This window comes from Neofelis nebulosa, chromosome 17 (genome assembly GCF_028018385.1).
Source record: "Neofelis nebulosa isolate mNeoNeb1 chromosome 17, mNeoNeb1.pri, whole genome shotgun sequence".
Taxonomy (NCBI): domain Eukaryota; kingdom Metazoa; phylum Chordata; class Mammalia; order Carnivora; family Felidae; genus Neofelis; species Neofelis nebulosa.
This window is the reverse complement of record NC_080798.1, coordinates 8,838,966-8,859,068: the sequence shown is the minus strand read 5'-3', so window position 1 is coordinate 8,859,068 and position 20,103 is coordinate 8,838,966. Positions and strand designations below refer to the sequence as shown.

Genomic DNA, 20,103 nt, shown 5'->3' with positions numbered 1-20,103 from the left:
ACCGCTCTCTCTCCCCGGCATCTCACCGCTGTGTTGGTGCAGGTAGGGGATTGAGCTCGAGCTAGCTCGAATAAAGGCTCTTTGCTTTTGCATCGGACTCGGCTCCCTGGTGGTCTTTGGGGATCACGAATTCTGGGCATAACAGGAACCAGTGCCAGAGAGGGAAAAACTCAATTGTAATTGACAAATTGCTGGAGGCTCAGTGTGGACAATCCCAGAGTTTAAAACTCCAGGAGGACCCAGTCCTCACTGGGGTGAGGCACATTTTGGTGAGTTTGACCTCCGGGAGCCTGATCAAGTTCTCATGGAATATAGGCTGAAAATCCCCTCAGGCTTCCAGAAGGGGAAGGAAAAAGGAACCATACTGAAATACTCCAGGGCACTCTATTCTTAACAAGGCCTGCCCTCAGGAGAAACTAGTTAACCACAGCCTAATCTGTGGGGTAATATCAAAGTCAGTCTGAGCTAGGGGAAAGAAAATATCAACTCCAGCCCACTCCAGCCATCCTGTCCCACCTAAGAGAGGAGGAAAAAAACCCCAAGAAACACTTGTGAAATTCAGTCTAGGGCCAAAGGCTCACTAAAAGACTGAGACCGAGCATAGAATACTTGCCCTTCCCCACACCTTATCACCATATTACTTACAGGCCTACTTTACAGCAGTTCCTTTACCTAGTACGTCATTTGCAGCTATCAACAACAACAAAAATTTACAAGGCATACCAAAAGGCAAAAAAAAAACCCCATAATTTGAAGAGACAGAGTGAGCATCAGAACCACACATGGCAGGCATTCTCAGATTGTCAGACTGAGAATTTGAAACAACCGGGATTAATTTGCTAAGGGCTGTAATGGATAAAGTAGACGGCATGCGAGATGGGCAATGTAAACAGAGAGATTGAAATCCTAAGGAGGAACCAAAAAGAACTGACAGATTAAAAAACAAAACAAAACTGTAACAAAAATGAAGAATACCTTTGATGGGCTTTTTAGTAGACTGGATGTGGCTGAGGAAAGAAACACTGAGCCTGAAGATCTCTCAATAGAAACCTCCGGAACTGAAAAGCAAAGAAAACAAAGACTGAACATCAGCAGGCAGAAAATCAGTAAGGATATGTCAAATCTGACAACACCATCAATCAACTGGATATAACTGACATCTGCAGACCACTTCATCCAATAACAGCAGAATGCACATTTTTCTCAAGCCCACATCCTGGGCTATAAAACAGCTTAACAAACTCAAAAAACAAAAACTCATACAATGTCTTCTCTCAGTTCACAATTGAATTAAACTAAAAATCTAATGGAAAGATAACTGGAGAATCCCAAAATATGTGGAGATTAAACAAATCATTTCTAATAGTACATGGATCAAGAAAAACTCTCAAGAGAAATTTATAAATATTTTTAACTAAATGAAAATGAAACAAAACTTACCAAAATTCGTGGGATGAAATGAAAGCAGTACTTGGAAGGAAATTTATGGCACTGAGTGCATACTGGGTGGCTCAGGGTCTGACTCTTGATTTTGGCTTAGGTCACAATCCCAGGGTTGTGGGATCAAGACCCATGTCAGGCTCCACGATGAGTATGGAGCCTCCTTGAGATTCTCTCCCTCCACCTCTCTCCCCAGCTCATGCCCACACTCTTGCTCTCTCTCTAAGATAAATAAATAAATAATAAAAATAATAAAAAACTAAAATTTAAAAAAAGAAGAAGAAAAAAACACCCTGAAAACTATAGAAGACTTATGAAAGAAACTGAAGATGACACAAAGAAATGGAAAAGCATTCCATGCTCATGGATTGAAAGAACAAACATTCTTATAATGTCTATACCACCCAAAGCAATCTACACATTTAATGCAATCCCTATCAAAATACCACCAGCATTCTTCACAGGGCTAAAACAATCCTAAAATGTGTATGAACCACAAAAGACCCCAAATAGCCAAAGAAATCCTGAATTAAAAAAAAAACTGGAGTCATCATGATTTTGGATTTCAAGCTATATTACAAAGCCGTAGTCATCAAGATAGTACTGGCACAAAAACAGACACACAGATCAATAGAACAGAAAACCTGGAAATGGACCACAACTATATGGTCAACTCATCTTCGACAAAGAAGGAAAGAACACCCAATAGAAAAAAGACTCTCTTCAACAACTGGTGCTGGGAAAACTGGATGGTGACATGAAGAATGAAACTGGACCACTTTCTTACACCATACACAAAAATAAATTCAAAACGGATAAAAGACCTAAATGTGAGAAAATCAAAATCCTAGAAGAGAACACAGGCAGCAACCTCTTCAAAACTCAGCTGGAGCACTTCTTACCAGACACATTGTCAAAAGAAAGGGAAACAAAACCAAACATGAACTATTGGGACTTCAAGACAAAAAGTTTCTGCACAGCAAAGGAAACAATCAACAAAACTAAATGGCAGCCTACACCATGGGAGAAGATATTTGTAGATGACATACCTGATAAAGGGTTAGTATCCAAAATCTGTTAAGAACTTATCAAACTCAACACCAAAAAAACAACCCAGTTAAGAAATGGGAGGAAGACATGAATAGGCACTTTTCCAAAGAATACATCCAGATGGCTAACAGACACATGAAAAGATGCTCAACATCACCCAACATTAGGGAAGTACAAATCAAAGCCACAACGAGATACCACCTCACACCTGTAAGAATGGCTAAAATTAACAACACAAGCCAGGTATTGGCAAGAATGCAGAGAAAGGGGACCTCTCTTGCACTGCTGGTGGGAATCCAAACTGGTGCAGTCACTCTGAAGAACAGCATGGAGGTTCCTCAAAAAACAGAACTACCCTATGATCCAATAATTTCACGATTAGGTATTTACCCAAAGGATATAAAAATACAGATTGGAAGGGGTACATGCACCCCAACGTTTAAAGCAGCATTATCAACAATAGCCAAACTGTAGAGAGAGCCCAAATGTCCATAGACTGATTAATAGATAAAAATATGGTATATATATACAATAGAATGTTACTCAGCCATCAAAGAGAATGAAATCTTGCCATTTGCAATGACGTGGACAGAGCTAGAAAAGAATTATGCTAGACAAAATACGTCAATCAGAGAAAGACAAATATCATATGATTTCATTCATATGCGGAATTTAAGAAACAAAACAGATGAACATATGGGAAGGGAAGGTGGAGGAAAGAAGAGAGGGGGAAAGACAACAAGGGCTTTTAACAAGAGAACAAACTGAGGATTGACAGAGGGAGGTAGGTAGGAGATGGGCTAGATTGGTGATGGGTATTAAGGAGGGAACTTGTGATGAGCCCTGGGTGTTGTATGTAAGTGATGAATCACTGCATTCTACTTCTGAAATCACTATCGCACTGTATATTAATTAAAACTTAAATTTTAAACAGTGGAGAAAATCCTGCTACATACACAACAGACAGGATCAAACTGTAGTCACTAAGGGGTTAATTGACATCGATCCTTCCTGATGAAGTCGTTTAATGTTTTAGGAAATAAGTTATAATTTTCCAGGCAGCTTGCTGGAGAGAAAAAGAATCCCTCTCCAAAGCCCTTCTGCTCCAATGAACCAACAGCTTCCAGAAGCTGTATCCCACAGGGTGCAAAAATCTGTGAGCCAATGTGTGAGCCACTTTAGAGAAAACGTGAATGAGTTAATAGGTCTCTCCCTGAGACAAATTGTGCCACCACAGCATTAGCAGGAAGCATTAATTTGAACCACAAGTGTTCCGAGATGAAGAAAAAATTAGGTAGAGAAACTAGCCTGTGGCACAATACCTTTAGTTAAAAGGAAAAAAATTGGGAAACACAACAGAGATAAAAAGTTAAGTCTAGGGGCACCAAGTGTCCGACTTCGGCTCAGGTCATGATTTCATGGTTCATGAGTTCAAGCCCCACATAGGGCTCTGTGCTGACAGCTTAGAGCCTGGAGCCTGCTTCAGATTCTGTGTCTCCCTCTCTGCCCCTCCCCCGTTCAAGTCTGTCTCTCTCTCTCAAAAATAAAAACAAACATTAAAAAAAAAGTTAGCAGTATGAATTATAATCCCTAGAAAAACTGCTAAAAAATGTTACGAAGAGTTATAGCTACTAAGACAATAAATAAATAAAAATGGATACTAAAAATGATTCAAGCTATCCAAAAAAAAAAAAAAAAAAATCAACAAACAGAAAATTGGAGACCAAAATGCAACCATGTCAATAATTACAGGAAACGTTTTTAGTTTAAGCATTCCAATTAAAAGGCACAAATTTAAAAAATAGCTAAATAAAAGGCAAAGATTGTCAGGATGAATAAAAGAGACCCAATTATAAGCTTCTGAAGAGATGAAACTTAAGGTCAAAAACACAGATAGATTGAAAGTAGCTTAATAGAAAAAGACTCATCCTGCAAATGAAGCATAAGAAAGCTGTAGTGACCTTATTAATGTAACATAAAATGGGCTTTGAGGTAAAGAGTATTATCAGATTTAAAGAAGGATACTTACTGAGGCGCCTAGGTGGCTCAGTCAGTTAAACGTCCGACTTCAGCTCAGGTCACGATCTCGCGGTCCGTGTGTTCGAGCCCTGCGTCGGGCCTCTGGGCTGATGGCTCAGAGCCTGGTGCCTGCTTTCGATTCTGTGTCTCCCTCTCTCTCTGCCCCTCCCCCATTCATGCTCTGTCTCTCTCTGTCTCAAAAATAAATAAAACGTTAAAAAAATTTTTTTTTTAAAAAGAAGGATACTGGGGCGCCTGGGTGGCGCAGTCGGTTGGGCGTCCGACTTCAGCCAGGTCACGATCTCGCGGTCCGTGAGTTCGAGCCCCGCGTCAGGCTCCGGGCTGATGGCTCGGAGCCTGGAGCCTGTTTCCGATTCTGTGTCTCCCTCTCTCTCTGCCCCTCCCCCATTCATGCTCTGTCTCTCTCTGTCCCAAAAATAAATAAAAAACGTTGAAAAAAAAAAATTAAAAAAAAAAAAAAAGAAGGATACTTACTAATGATAAAAAATGATGTCAATTCATCATGAAGACAACTAATATATGCAAACATAACAAATCTCAAAATACATGAGGCAAAAATTTACAAAGGCTAAAGGCTACATGATGTCCACAATCATGGTAGAAGTTAACACTCTTTCTCAGTAAGTGATGGGGAAAAAGAAGACCAAAATATCAGTAAAGATATAGAAGATCCAATAACACTACAAGCATCCTTGACCTAATTGACATTTATAAACCCCCCAAATAGGCACTTGGGTGGCTAAGTCCGTTAAGCAACAGACTCTTGATCTCAGCTCAGGTCTTGATCTCAAGGTTGTGAGCTCAAGCCTCAAGTTAGGCTCCACTCTGGGTTTAAAACCCACTTAAAACAAAACAAAACAAAACAAAACAGAATACACATACTTCATCAATGCCATAAGCTGGGCTATAAAACAAGTACCCATAAATTTACAAGGATTGAAATCACACAGGGTCTGTTCTCTGACTACAACATAAATAAGTCTGAAATCAATAAGATGTGTAAGAAAGCTGCAAATACTTGGAAATTAAAGAATATATTATTAAGCAATATATAGGTCAGAATAAGTCACAAAGAAATTATAAAGTATTTTAAATTGAAGGATAATAAAAATACAAAATATCAAAATTTGTGGGATGCAGCAAAAGCAATGCTTAGAGAGAATTTTATAGCTTTACATCCTGTTATTAGAAAAAAAGGTTTCAAATCAATGTCTTACAAAAAGCTTTCAAGACAAGAACAAAATAAATCCAAAAAAGAACAAAGAAAAATATAAATACAAGTAGAAAACAGATAATAGCAAAAAGTAAAGAAGCCAAAGCTGGTTCTTTGAAATGATCACAACACTGGTAAACCCCTAGACAGATTAAGACAAAAGGGGACATGCACATCACCAATATCAGGAATGATAGTGAGGTTATCACTATATATGCTATAGACATTAAAAGAATAAGAAAATATGATGTCAAACTTATGCCAATAAACTTAACAAATTAGATGAATGAGAAAATTTCTTAAAAATATAGCTTAACAAAACTGCAATCAAATGAAATGGGAAATCTGTACAGTTTCATTAAATAAGTTGAATTTCTTATCAAAACCTTTCCCACAGAGAAAATTCCAGGCCCAAACAGTTAATAATTAGTGAATTATATCAAATATTGAAAGAAAAAAATAACACCAACCTTACACAAGTACTTCCAGGAAAGAAGAGGAAACACTTCCCAACACATTTTATAAGTCTATGACCCAAATACCAAAACTTGAAAAAGGTATTAGTAAAAGAGACAATTTCAGACCAGTATCTTCATAAACATAGATGCAAAAATCCTCTACAAATGTTACAAAGCAAATCCTGCAATATATAAAAAGGATAATAAATAATGATCGCATGGAGTTTATTCCAGAAATGCAAGGTTGATTTAACATGCAAAAGTCAAACAATGTAACTCAAAAATGGACTCGTAAGTATATGTATTGGTCTTTTGTTTCTTGACAGAGAATCCAAACACATTCAATTGGAGGGAGAAAAGTCCTTTCTAGAATAACTAGATATCCATATGGGGGAAAAAAAATGAAACCCAAACCCTACTCTGCACCATACACACACATTATTTTGACATAAATCACAGACCTAAATGTAAAATCTAAAACTATAAAGCATTCAAAAGAAAATATAAGAGGGGCACCTGGGTGGCTCAGTCTGTTGAATGTCTGACTTCGACTCAGATCATGATCTCACGGTTCACGAATTCAAGCCCCACATTGGGCTCTGTAATGTCAGCGCAGAACTTGCTTCGGATCCTCTGTCCCCCTCTCTCTCTGCACCTCCCCCACTCATGCCCTCTCTCTCAAAAATAAATAAATATTTAAAAGAAAATATAATAGAATATGTTCATGACTTAGGAGCAGGTAAAGTTTCATAGGACACAAAATACAATTATCATAAAAAGTATTCATTTAGACTTCACCAAATTAAAAACTTCCACTCATTGGGGCGCCTGGGTGGCTTAGTTGGTTGGGCGTCCGACTTCAGCTCAGGTCATGATCTCACAGTTTGTAAGTTCAAGCCCTGCATCGGGCTCAGTGCTGACAGCTCAGAGCCTGGAGCCTGCTTCGGATTCTGTGTCTCCCTCTCCCTGCCCCTCCCCTGCTCATGCTGTGCCTCTCTCCTTCAAAAATAAACATTAAAAAAAATTTTTTTTAATTTAAAAACTTCTGCTCATCAAAAGACTTGATTAATTTTCTAAATTAATAAGCAAGCCAGAGGCTAAGGGAAAATGATCTTCATATATATATCTGACAAAGGACTTGTATTTAGGGAATAGAAAGAACTCCTACAACTTAATAAAAATAGATACAACTCAATTAAAAAATGGATAAAGGATTTGAAAAGATATTTCACAAAGAAAGATATATGAAGGGCCAATACACATCTGAAAAATGTGTTCAACATCATGTCATCAGAAAAATCCAAGTTAAAACCACAGTAATATACCAACCCCCTTCCCAAATTAAGTATAAGTAGTACAAGACTAATGGTGCCCCTAAGTACTTTGCAGAATAAATCGGAACCCTCCCTGGAGTAAGACATCTTCATTCTCAGGCCTTAAGTTATTCCTACAAATAATGTGTCAGGGTGCCTGGCTGTCTCGGTCAGTAGAGCGTGCAACTCTTGATCTTGGGTTTGTGACTTCCAGCCACACATTGGGTGTAGAGATTACTTAAAAATAGAACCTTAAAAAAAAATAATTTGTCAAGAACAAGAAGCATACATAGCACATAAGGAAAAAAAGGCACTAATAGTGAGAACAGACAGAAACAACAGATGACAAATGCAAATGATTCCAAATATTAGAATCATTAGCCAAAGGTAATAAAATAATTGGTTTCCTTAGAAAGAAAGAAAGAAAGAAAGAAAGAAAGAAAGAAAGAAAGAAAGAAAGAAAGAAAGAAAGAAAGAAAACGAAAGGAAAGGCAAAGCAAAGCAAAATGAAGGAAAGGGATGCCTGGGTGATTCAGCGGATTAAACATGGGACTCTTTTTTTTTTTTTTTTTTTTTTTTTAATTTTTTTATTTTTGGGACAGAGAGAGGCAGAGCATGAACGGGAGAGGGGCAGAGAGAGAGGGAGACACAGAATCGGAAACAGGCTCCAGGCTCCGAGCCATCAGCCCAGAGCCTGACGCGGGGCTCGAACTCACGGACCGCGAGATCGTGACCTGGCTGAAGTCGGACGCTTAACCGACTGCGCCACCCAGGCGCCCCTAAACATGGGACTCTTGATTTCAGCTCAGGTCACCATCTCATGGTTGGTGAGACTGAGCCCCAGGTCAGGCTCTGCTGACAACTCGAAGCCTGCTTGGGATTCTTTCTCCCTCTCCCTCTGCCCCTCCCATGTTTGTGTGTGCGCTCTAAGTAAATTTTTTAAAAAACTTTAAAAATGAAGGAAAAGTTTGAAAAAATCTGCAGGGAACAGACCTCTAAAAGTGATTTATTTAACAGGCTTTAAGAAACAGAACGTGGGGCGCCTGGGTGGCTCAGTCGGTTAAGAGTCCGACTTCGGCTCAGGTCATGATCTCGCGGTCCGTGAGTTCGAGCCCCGCGTCAGGCCCTGGGCTGATGGCTCGGAGCCTGGAGCCTGCTTCGAATTCTGTGTCTCCCTCTCTCTCTGCCCCTCCCCTGTTCATGCTCTGTCTCTCTCTGTCTCAAAAATAAATAAACTTAAAAAAAAAAATCTTTAAAAAAAAAAAAGAAACAGAACGATATGAACATGTATGCTTTTAGCGGGTAGGAAGGAAACAGAAAGAGAAACCTTAATTTGTACAAAAGTTAAGCAAGCTGAGGAAGCTGGAGACATGTAGGTAAAGGTGGCAGTTCTCTTAAGCACAAATATTCCAGGACACCTGGGTGGCTGTCCATTAAGCATCCAACTTCCACTCAAGGCATGATCTTAGAGTTTGTGGGTTTGAGCCCCTGCTTCCGGCTCTGGGCTGGGCAGCTCAGAGCCTGGAGCCTGCTTTGGATTCTGTCTCCCTCTCTTTCCAACCCTCCCATGCTCGCACTCTCTCTCTGTCAAAAATAAAATATTAAAAAAAAAAAAAGCACAAATGTTCCAAAAAGGGGGTGGGGGCGGGGCTGTCTAGCTCAGTCTGTAGAGCATGAGACTCTTAAACTCAAGAGTTCTGAGTTCCAGCCCCACCTTGGGCGTGGGGCCCACTTAAAAAAAAAAATTAAAAAAAAAAAAAAAAGCAGAAATGTTCATTACAACTAGATATCTCGCCAGCAGCTGAAATGTAACATACCTCAAAATAACCAGGAGGACTTCCGATTCTCATAATCCCATGCTGTTGACATTGATTCGGACTCTCCGCTCCCCTGGGGGAGAGGAAAGGAAAATTGTATTCATGAAAAATACAGCCACCTCTCTGAAACACATTCCAAAAGGGTCTTCCTTAAAACGAGTTTTCTGGCAAATGGGGAAATTGGACCCTTCGGCGAGAGAGCTGGCCACCTGCGCCACCTGTGAAGCCCCCTGGCCCCGCGGCAGACCCCCTCCTCCCGGCTGAGCGGCCCTGGGGGTGAGGGGCCACGCGTGATCACCTACAACCGCTCCTCCAGGCCCATGGCCTCTGGGCGGGGGGGGCACTCAGGGTCCCCCAGAAACGCCTCTTCCCCACGGAGGCCCTCCTTCCTGGAACTGCAACCTCAGGAGAGGAAAGGAGGGAGCGGGTGGCAGGTTCCTCAAGGAGCAGGGGTTGTGTCCCTAAGAGGCCGATGGATGGTGGGACTGGCCCGGGTTTCCGCGGTCCAGGCGCTTGAACCGCTGGGTCTCCCCAAACGGCGGGGACCCAGGGCCGAGTCCCGTGAGCACGGGGCCCCAAGTCAGATTCAGACCGCGAAGGGGCTGAAGACTGTGTGCGGGGTCCTGGGGGAGAAAAAAGGAGGGACCCCTCGGGGCCTATCTGATCCCTCAGCTCCTCAGAGCCGGGGGCGTCCAGGGTAATCCCGTGACCCCGGGCCTCAGGAGTGACGCCCAGCTTCGCACATGCCGGATCTCTGCGTTTTCAGGCCTCCCTGGGGCTGTCACTCTCACCCCAGCCCGGAGACCCCCGGGCTCTCCGGTCTGTTCAGTCTGGAAAAAAATGAATGTGAAGACGCCTCTGCCGAGAAGCCTACCGAACATCTCAGGGCCCCCCCCAGGCTTCGTCAGGCCAGCTCGCGACGCACGCCTCGCTCCGCCTCAGGTGCAGCCTTTCCCGCCGTTCCTCTGCGCATGCGCCCCGCCCCCCGACCCGCCCCCTTCGACCCCGCGAAGGATTCCGCCCCGAAACTCTTAACACGCCCTCCTGCACTGCGCACGCGCGCGCTCCCGCGCGCCCTCCAGCAGCTTCCCCACTCAGTTTCCTGCGCGAAGGTCCTGGCCGGGCCCCGCGTCCGTCTCTTCCCGCTTTGGACCAGGCACCCAACGCCCTCCCCACTGCGCGTGGTGCTGAAGCCAAGCTTTTAGCCGTATCCCGAGTCTGGAGCATGAACTTTGCTTCCACACCCCTGAGTGAGGTGGAGATGTGGGTGAGGTGGGAAGCTTGTTCTTCCCAGTCATTTCTCTTGCTTTCAAACTTACGGTGTTTAGTTAAGCTTCCCCTACTACTATCCAAAGCTTAAATATGTGTCCAACAGGACAGACACGGACCTTGCCTTCAGAGAGCTCAGAAACCTACTGGGATTGCAGACGTGAAATATTAATGAAGGGTAGCCTCTCTAAAATTGAGTCTGGAGGCCAGCAAGGGGAGCTCTCACACTCTACCACTCCAGTCAATTGTAGACCCGACAGGAAGAAACCTACCTTGGCAGTGACTACTGTACTATCTCATCAGGAGGAAGAAAGTTTTTCTCCTACCCAGCAACACCCCAGCCAATGAGAGACTTTCACAACTCAGCCGATGCAAGTCCCTACACTTCAGACTCCCAGTTCATTCCAATAGACTTTTATTCACAAAAGCCCTCCCAGCTCCCAGCCTTCCTCTATCAAAGAGTAGTTTTCTCCTTTTTTCTTGGACCTGACTGTGGTTTTGCCCTAACTTGCCTGTCCTGAATTGCAATTCTCTATTATTCCTCGGGGCGGGGACCAATAACAACTCACTTTTGCTGGTAAAATAACTGACAAGTTTTGTTTATTTTAGATATTTTAAGTGTATTTATTTATTTTGAGAGAGACAGAGACAGCAGCGCAAGTGAGGGAGGAGCAGAGAGAGAGGGAGACAGCCCAAGCAGGCTCTGCACTGTCAGCACAGAGCTGGACATGGGGCTCAACTCACAGACCTGAGTGGAAACCAGGAGTAGGATGCTTAACCCACTGAGCCACCCAGGCGCCCCTGAGCTTACTGCTTTCTTGATGACCCGCGAGTTTGAAGGTGTTTTCTCCTGGATTTCAACTTCACTCTTCGTGATTTGAGCACTCCAGGATTTATGTGGGCATCTGTTTTAAGGCTTTGTCCTCCCTGAGACTACTCTTTTGGACTTCGTTCCCCCTCCTGTTTGGAACTGGGCTGTTCTTATTCCAACTGTGCCATCTAGGAATTTTTCTCTTTGCTCTAAAGAGAACCCTCTAGGAACTGGGGTTCCCAGGCATCAAAACGCTCTGAGGTCGCCCTGCCCCTTCTGGGACTCTGGCAGGTTTTTTGGCACACTTACAAGGAAATGGAACGACTTGACAGAAAGTATTTTAGAACTCCCAATGGCAATCATGGGGAAATTCTGATCTCTCCAAACTTTTTTTATTATTCAAAATTAAATTGGAGAGCTACAGCTGTAAAAGAAGCAAAAACCTGTATGGGATGCCTATTGTAAACAGTAGCTTGAGGCCTGCAGATGTTTTCAGGATTCTGTTTACCTCTTTGTAAAATGAACAAAGATGAGAGAAATGTAGCCAAAGCTAAGTTTCCTTACAGCTTGCAGCCCACTGATAGATACCTGAAACATACAGAGCATGACATTCCTCAAGGAACTCATGGCTGCCTTAGTGCCTTAATGTGTATGTTTTATTAAAGACCAAAAGTAGGGGCGCCTGGGTGGCTCAGTCGGTTGAGTGTCTGACTTTGGCTCAGGCCATGATCTTGAAGTCCTTGAGTTCCAGCCCCGCATCAGGCTCTGTGCTGACAGCTCGGAGGCTGGAGCCTGTTTCAGATTCTGTATCTGCCTGCCTCTCTCTCTCTCTCTCTCTCTCTCTCTCTCTCTCTCAAAAATAAGTAAACATTAAAAAAAAAAATTTTTTTTTAAGAGTAAAAGTAACCTTATCTTAACGGCAGCTCGCCCCTCAAGATCCTGAAAGCCGTGCTTCTAAATTCCTTAGAGATTTACGCAATCCTTAAACCCCACTAATTAAAAAGCATATCATCAGTCCCTCTTCACAATCCCAAAGCAGTCCTTTTTGCCCACAGGTCCTATCCCCGTGCTGGAATGCAATCACCTTTTTGCACCAAAAATATGTCAAGAATTCTTTCTTGGCTGTTTGCTCTCTAACCCAAACTTCAAATCACATCACAAAGTACTATTTCTAAATTAAATGAGGCAACTAAACAATTGAAAGAAGTCAGAATGTCTTCTAAGGCCTCTTTACCTCCTCTCCTCCTCCCCGCCCTTCTTTGTCTCTATAATACATAGCATCCACCTTGCTCTCGGGCCTTGCCTCTGGTGCCAGCTTCCTCTGCGCAGTCCTCACCTCCTTTGTCCCCCCTGCTCCCTGGTTCGAATCCTTTCACCAAACTTCCCTTTTCCTCCAAAACTCTCTCCACCTCCTCTCCTGAACCTATGAAACCCTGCCCCTTTTCAAGTTAAGTCTTTCTGAGGATCCAAATAAACCCCAGATTTCTTACGTTCCCTGGACTAAGGCCAAATCATGAGCCATAGTCAAAGAGTTTCCTAAAATAACTTGCAGCTGAATAATTCCAATCTCTGCCTCTTCCTTCACCTGGCATTCTCGTCTCTCTGTCTTCTCCTGTGTGTCTCTTACAGTATAAGACACTTACCATTAGATTTATTTAGGGCCCCCTCAGATAATGCTGGTTGATCTCATGTCGAGATCCTTAATTACGTCTGAAAAACCCTTTTTGCCAGATAAGGTCACATTCACAGATTCCAGGACATGGACCTATCCTTTTTTTTTTCTGTTCTAGTGTAGGTAACATACAGTGTTATATTAGTTTCAAATGTACAATGTAGCGATTCAACAATTTTATACATTACTCAGTGCTCATCATAAGTGTACTCTTTTTTGTTTTTTATGTTTTTTTTTTTTTTTTTTTGAGAGAAAGACAGAGTACAAGTTGGGGAGGGGCAAAGAAAGGGAGACACAGAATCCAAAGCAGGCTTCAGGCTCTGAGCTGTCAGCACAGAGCCCCACGCAGGGCTCGAACCCAAAAAGCAATGAGATCATGATCAGATGCCCAACCGACTGAGCCACCCGGGTGCCCCACGTCATAAGTGTACTCTTAATCATCTCCACCTGTTTTACCCATCCCCCTGCCCAGATCTCTTCTGGTGACCAGAAGTTTGTTCTCTATTATTTGGGGTCTATTTTTTGAGTTGTCGCTTTTTTTTCTTTGTTCGGTTGTTTCTTAAATTCCATATATGAGCAACTATGTCGTTCTCTGACTTACTTCACTTAGCGTTATATCCTGTAGATCCATCCATGACATTGCTAATAGCAAGATTTCATTCTTTTTTATGGCTGAGTAATATTCCATTGTATACATATCTCACATCTTCTTTTTCCATTCATTTATCAATTGACACTTCGGCTGCTTCCATAATTTGGCTATTGTAAATAATGCTGCAATAAATGTAATGATGCATGTATCTCTTCAAATTAGTGTTTTTAGTATTCTTTGGGGTAAATACCTGGTAGTGGAATTGCTGGATCATATGGCAATTCTGTTTTTGTTTTTGTTTTTGTTTTTGAGGAACCTCCATACCATTTTCCACAGTGGCTGCATCAGTTTGCATTCCCACCAACAGTGCACAGAGTTTTCTTTTTCTCCACGTCATCATCGGCACTTGTCGTTTCTTGTGTTTTTAATTTTAGCCATTCTGACAGGTGTGATATCTCATTGCGGTTTTGATTTGCATTTCCCTAATTATCAGTGATGTTGAGCATCTTTTAATGTATCTGCTGGCCATCTATATGTCTTCTTTGGAGAAGTATCTGTTCATGTCTTCTGCATTTGGATTAATTTTTTTTTGTTCTGTTTTGGGTTTTTTTTTTGTTTTTATTTTTTGGGTGTTTTTTTTTTTTATTGAGTTATAGAAGTCCTTTATATATTTTGGATACTAACCCTTCACCAGATAATGTCATTTGCAAATATCTTCCCCCATTCAGTAGGTTGTCTTTCAGTTTTGTTGGTTGTTTCCATTGCTCTCCAGAAGCCTTTCATTTTGATGTAGTAGCAGTCGTTTATTTTTGCTTTTGTTTCCCTTGCCTCAGGAGACATATCTAGGAAAATGCTGCTATGGCTCATGTCAGAGAAATTACTTCCTGTGTCCTTTTCTAGGATTTTTATGGTTTCAGATCTCACGTTTAGGTCTTTAATCCATTTTGAGTTTATTTTTGTGTACGGAGGGAGAAAGTGGTCCGGTTTTTCCTGGACCATTTGTCTTTTTTCCCACTGTATATTCTTGCCTCTTTGGTCAAACATTAAGTGATCATATAATCGTGGGTTTATTTCTGGGCTCTCTGTTCTGTTCCATTGCTCTATGTGTCTATTTTTGTGCCCCTACCACACTGGTTTGATTACTACCGCTTTGTAGTGTATCTTGAAATCGGGGGTTATGATACCTCCAGTTTTGTTCTTCTTTTTCAGTATTGCTTTGGCATGGACATGTCTCTTTTTTTTTTTTTTTTTTTTTTTAATGCTTATTCATTTTGGAGAGAGAGCAAGCATGAGTGGGGGAGGTGCAGAGAGAGAGGGACAGAGGATCCGAAGCGGGCACTGCACTGACAGTAGAGAGCCCGATGAGGGACTTGAACTCAGGAACCGTGAGATCATGACCTGAGCCAAAGCTGGATGCTCAACCGACTAAGCCACCCAGATCCCCCAGCATGCACATATCTTTTTAGGGGCAGGGGCAGGGTGTCACCATCCACACCCTACAATCAGTAGAGAAGCAATTGTAATTATTTGTATGGAAAATAATACAGCCTGGATTAGGATAGTGGCCTTGGAGAGAAGTGAGTGAATTTGAACTGTATATTAGTAGTAGAGCACAGAAGATTTAATGATGGCTTAGAAGAGCTGCTGAGGGATGAGGGGTGGTAAATCTGTGTCCTAATAGATGTGGACATAGGGCTGTATAATCCAGGTCTGGGCTTCAAAAGATCCTCTCAGGCCACGTAGGGAGTGGACTGGAGGGGAGAGACTAAGAGAATGGAGGAGGCTGAGGTCTGGGTCCAGATGGGAAAGCACAAGTCCTGAGCCAGCCCAAGCAATGAGGACAGAGAGAAGGAGAGAACGTAGAGAATCAAGACACAGGATGTATTGGCTTAGGAACTGATGGGCTGTATGGGAATGAGGGCATCACCCAGGGTTGGTCCACCGAGGTAGAAGGAATCTGTGAACTTGAAGACATATTTCTTGATGTTATCCAGTCAGAGGAGAAAAAAAGAGAGAGAGAAAGAGAAATAAGAATGAAAAAGAGTGAAGTCAGTTTGCTAGTACTGTATTTTGTTGAGGATTTTTGCATCTGTGTTCTAACATTACACCTCAAGGAACTGAAACAAGAACAAACTCAGCACAAAGGTGGCATAATAGTGATTACAGCAGAAATAAATGAAATAGAGACTAGAAAGACGATTTAAAGGATCAGTTAAACTAAGATTTGGTTTTTTGAAAACAGAAAATTGAAAAATCTTTTTTTCTTAATGTCTATTTATTTTTGAGAGAGAGCGTGAGTGGAGAGGGGCAGAGAGAGGCAGACAAAGGATCCCAAGTGGGCTCTGCACTGACAGAAGAGAGCCTGATGTGGGGCCTAAACTCATGAGCTGTGAGATCATGACCTGAGACTAAGTCCGACACTTAACCAACTGAGCCACCCACGTGCTGCAAAAGTTGAAAAATCTTTAGCTGACTAAGACAAAAAATGACAAATGACTCAAATTAACAAAATTATAAATAAAGAGGAGATTTAATAACTGACACCCCTGAAATACAAATGATCATAAAAGATTAGTATGAACAATTATATGCCAATAAATTAGATAACTTAGAAGAAATGGATACATTGCTAGAAATACACATCTTACAAAGACTGAATCGTGCAGTAAATCTGAACAGACAAATGATGAGCAAGGAGATTGATTCAGCTCCCAACAAATAAGAGTACTGGACCAGATGGCTTTATGGGTGAATTCTACCAAACATTTTAAGGAAGAATTAACAACAATCATTCTCAAATTCTTCTCAAAAATTCAAGAGGAAAGAATATTTCAAGACTCATTTTACGAGGCCAGCTTTACCAAAGCTAGACAAGGACCCTGCAAGAAAAGAAGATTATAGTCCAGTATCCCTGGTGAACATAGATACAAAAGTCCGCAACAAAATACCAGTAAACTGAACTCAACACCACATTAAAAGGCTCACACACCATGATCAAGTGGGATTTATGACTGGGATGCAACATACATATGGTTCAACATAGGTAAATCAACACATGTGATGTAGCATGTTAACAGAATGAAAAATAAACATCACATGATAATTTCAATAGATGCAGAAAAAGCATTTGACAAAATTCAACATCCCTTAATGATAAAAATCCTCAACAAATTAGGTATAAAAGGAATGTACCTCAGCATAATAAAGGCTAAGGACACCTGGGTGGCTCAGTCGAGTATCTAACTTTTGATTTCAGCTCAGGTCATGATCTCACAGTTTGTGAGATCAAGCCCCATGTTAGGTAGGCTCCATGCTGACAGCACAAAGCCTGCTTTGGAGTCTCTCCCTCTTTCTCTGTCTTTCTCCCTCTCTCAAAATAAATAAACCTAAAAAACAATTTTTTAACATAATAAAGGCCACATGTAACTAGCCCACAGCTAACATTATACTCAGTGTTAAAAGTTCAAAGTTTTTCCTCTAAGATCAGAAACAATACAAAAATGCCCACTCTTGTCACCTCTATTCAACATAATACCAGAAATCCTGGCCATAGCAATTAGGCAAGAAAAAGAAATAAAAGTCATCCAAATCAGAAAGGAGGAAAAGTTTATGTTTGCAGACAACATAATCTTATATAAGAAACCCTAAGACTCCAACAAAAAGGTGTTATAACTAATAAACAAATTCAGTAAAGTTACAGAATACAAAATCAAAATACAGAAATCAGTTGCATGTCTATACATTAACACACTATCTGAAAGAGAAGAAAACAAAACCATTTACAGCAGCATCAAAATAATAAAATACCTAGGAATAAATTTCAATAAGGAGGTGAAAACTATAAGATACCAATGAAAGAAATCGAAAAAGAAAGAAATGGAAAGACATCCTGTGTTCTTGGATAGGAAGAATCAATATTGTGAAAATGTCCATAGTATCCAAAGCAACCTACAGACTCAGTGCAATCCCTATCAAAATTCTAGGGGCACCTGAGTGGCTCAGTCGGTTGGGCATCCAACTTCGGCTCGGGTCATGATCACGCAGTTTGTGAGTTCGAGCCCCGCGTCAGGCTCTGTGCTGACAGCTCAGAGCCTGGAGCCTGCTTCGGATTCTGTGTCTCCCTCTCTCTCTGCCCCTCCCCTGCTCATGCTCTGTCTCTCAATAATAAATAAATGTTAAAAAAAAATTTTTTTTAATTCTATTGGCATTTTTCATGGAAGTAGGAAAAACTGTCCCAAAATTTGTACATAACTACAAAAGACCTCGAAATAGCCAAAAAGAGGGGTGCCTGGGTGTCTCAGTCAGTTGAGAGTCCAGCTTCAGCTCGTGGCATGATCTTATGGTTCATAGGTTCAAGTCCCACATCGGGCTCTCTGTGGTCAGCACAGAGCCTACTTTGGATCCTATGTCCCCCTCTCTCTCTGCCCCTCCCTCACTCGCACTCTTGCTCTCTCAAAAGTAAATAACCAAAAACCATAAAATACCTAGGAATAGGGGCGCCTGGGTGGCTCAGTCGGTTGGGCGTCCAACTTCGGCTCAGGTCATGATCTCACGGTTTGTGGGTTCGAGGCCCACATCAGGCTCTGTGCTGACGGCTCAGGGCCTGGAGCCTGCCTCGGATTCCGTGGCTCCCTCTCTCTCTGCCCCTGCCCTACTCACACTCTGTTTCTCCCTCTCTCTCAAAAATAAATAAACATAAAAAATTTTTTTTTAATATCTAGGAATAAACATAACCAAAGAGGTGAAAAATCTATACACTGAAAACTAGAGAAAGCTTATGAAAGAAGTTCAAGAAGATACCAAAAAATGGAAAAATATTCCACGCTCCTGGATTGGAAGAACAAACATTGTTAAAATGTCGATACTACCCAAAGCAATCTACATATTCAATGCAATCCCTATCAAAATAACACCAGCATTCTTCACAGCGCTAGAACAAACAATCTTAAATTTGTCTGGAAGCAAAAAGACCCTGAATAGCCAAAGCAACCTTGAAAAAGAAAACCAAAGCTGGAGGCATCACAATCCCGGGTTTCAAGATGTATTACAAAACCGTAATCATTACGAGTATGGTACTGGAACAAAAAACAGACACTCAGATCAATGGATCAGAATAGAGAACCCAGAAATGGACCCACAAATGTATGGCCAACTAATCTTTGACAAAACAGGAAAGAATATCCAATGGAATAAAGACCGTCTCTTTAGCAAATGGTGCTGGGAAAACTGGACAGCAACATGCAGAAAAATGAACCTGGACCACTTTCTTACACCATACACCAAAAATAAACCAAAATGGATGAAAGACCTAAATGTAAGACAGGAAGCCATCAAAATCCTAGAGGAGAGGAGAAAACAGACAAAAACCTCTTTGACCTCAGCCGCAGCAACTTCTTACTCAACATGTCTTCAGAGGCAAGGGGAAAAAAAAGCAAAAATGAACTATTGGGACCTCATCAAAATAAAAAGCTTCTGCACAGTGAAGGAAACAATCAGCAAAACTAAAAGGCAACCGACAGAATGGGAGAAGATACTTGCAAATGACATAACAGATAAAGGGTTAGTATCCAAAATCTATAAAGAACTTATCAAACTCAACACCCAAAAACAAAGAATCCAGTGAAGAAATGGGCAAAAGACATGAATAGATACTTCTCCAAAAAAGACATCCAGATGGCCAACCAACACATGAAAAAATGCTCAACATCACTCATCATTAGGGAAATACAGATCAAAACCACAATGAGATACCACCTTACACCTGTCAGAATGGCTAACATTAACAACTCAGGCAACAACAGATGTTGGCAAAGATGCAGAGAAAGAGGATCTCTTTTGCGTTGTTGATGGGAATGCAAACTGGTGCAGCCACTCTGGAAAACAGTATGGAAGTTCCTCAAAAAACTAAAAATAGAACTACCCTATGACCCAGCAATTGCACTACTAGGCATTTATCCAAGGGATACATACTGGTATGCTGTTTCGAAGGGACACATGCACCCCCATGTTTACAGCAGCACTATCAACAATAGCCAAAATATGGTAAGAGCCCAAATGTCCATCGATGGATGAATGGATAAAGAAGATGTGGTCTATATATACAATGGAGTATTACTCAGCAATCAAAAAGAATGAAATCTTGCCATTTACAACTACACGGATGGAACTGGAGAGTATTATGCTAAGCAAAATTAGTCAGTCAGAGAAAGACAAATATCACATGACTCCACTGATATGAGGAATTTAAGATACTAAACAGATGAACATAAGGGAAGGGAAGCAAAAATAATATAAAAACAGGGAGGGGGACAAAACATAAGAGACTCTTAAATATGGAGAACAAACAGAGGGTTACTGGAGGGGTTGTGGGAGGGGGGATGGGCTAAATGGGGAAGGGGCATTAAGGAATCTACTCCTGAAATCATTTT

The 20,103-nt window shown here is 41.5% G+C and overlaps 1 protein-coding gene across 5 annotated transcripts in view; it reads right to left on the bottom strand.

The window, feature by feature from the left end:
- The window catches only part of LOC131499995 (orphan sodium- and chloride-dependent neurotransmitter transporter NTT5-like), a 79,835-nt gene that overhangs the window by 53,550 nt on the left and 6,182 nt on the right, over positions 1 to 20,103 (bottom strand). Inside the window, exons 1-4 of one of the 5 annotated variants that reach the window (XM_058708638.1) lie at positions 10,123 to 10,192; positions 9,332 to 9,404; positions 4,520 to 4,700; positions 976 to 1,058 (exon numbers count right to left, since the gene is read on the bottom strand). The gene's annotated coding sequence lies outside the window, so the exon portion shown is untranslated. Of the gene's footprint in view, positions 1 to 975; positions 1,059 to 1,440; positions 1,632 to 4,519; positions 4,701 to 9,331; positions 9,405 to 10,122; positions 10,193 to 20,103 lie in introns of those variants that run through there. The other 4 variants (XM_058708637.1, XM_058708643.1, XM_058708644.1 and 1 more) reach the window with 4 other exon arrangements.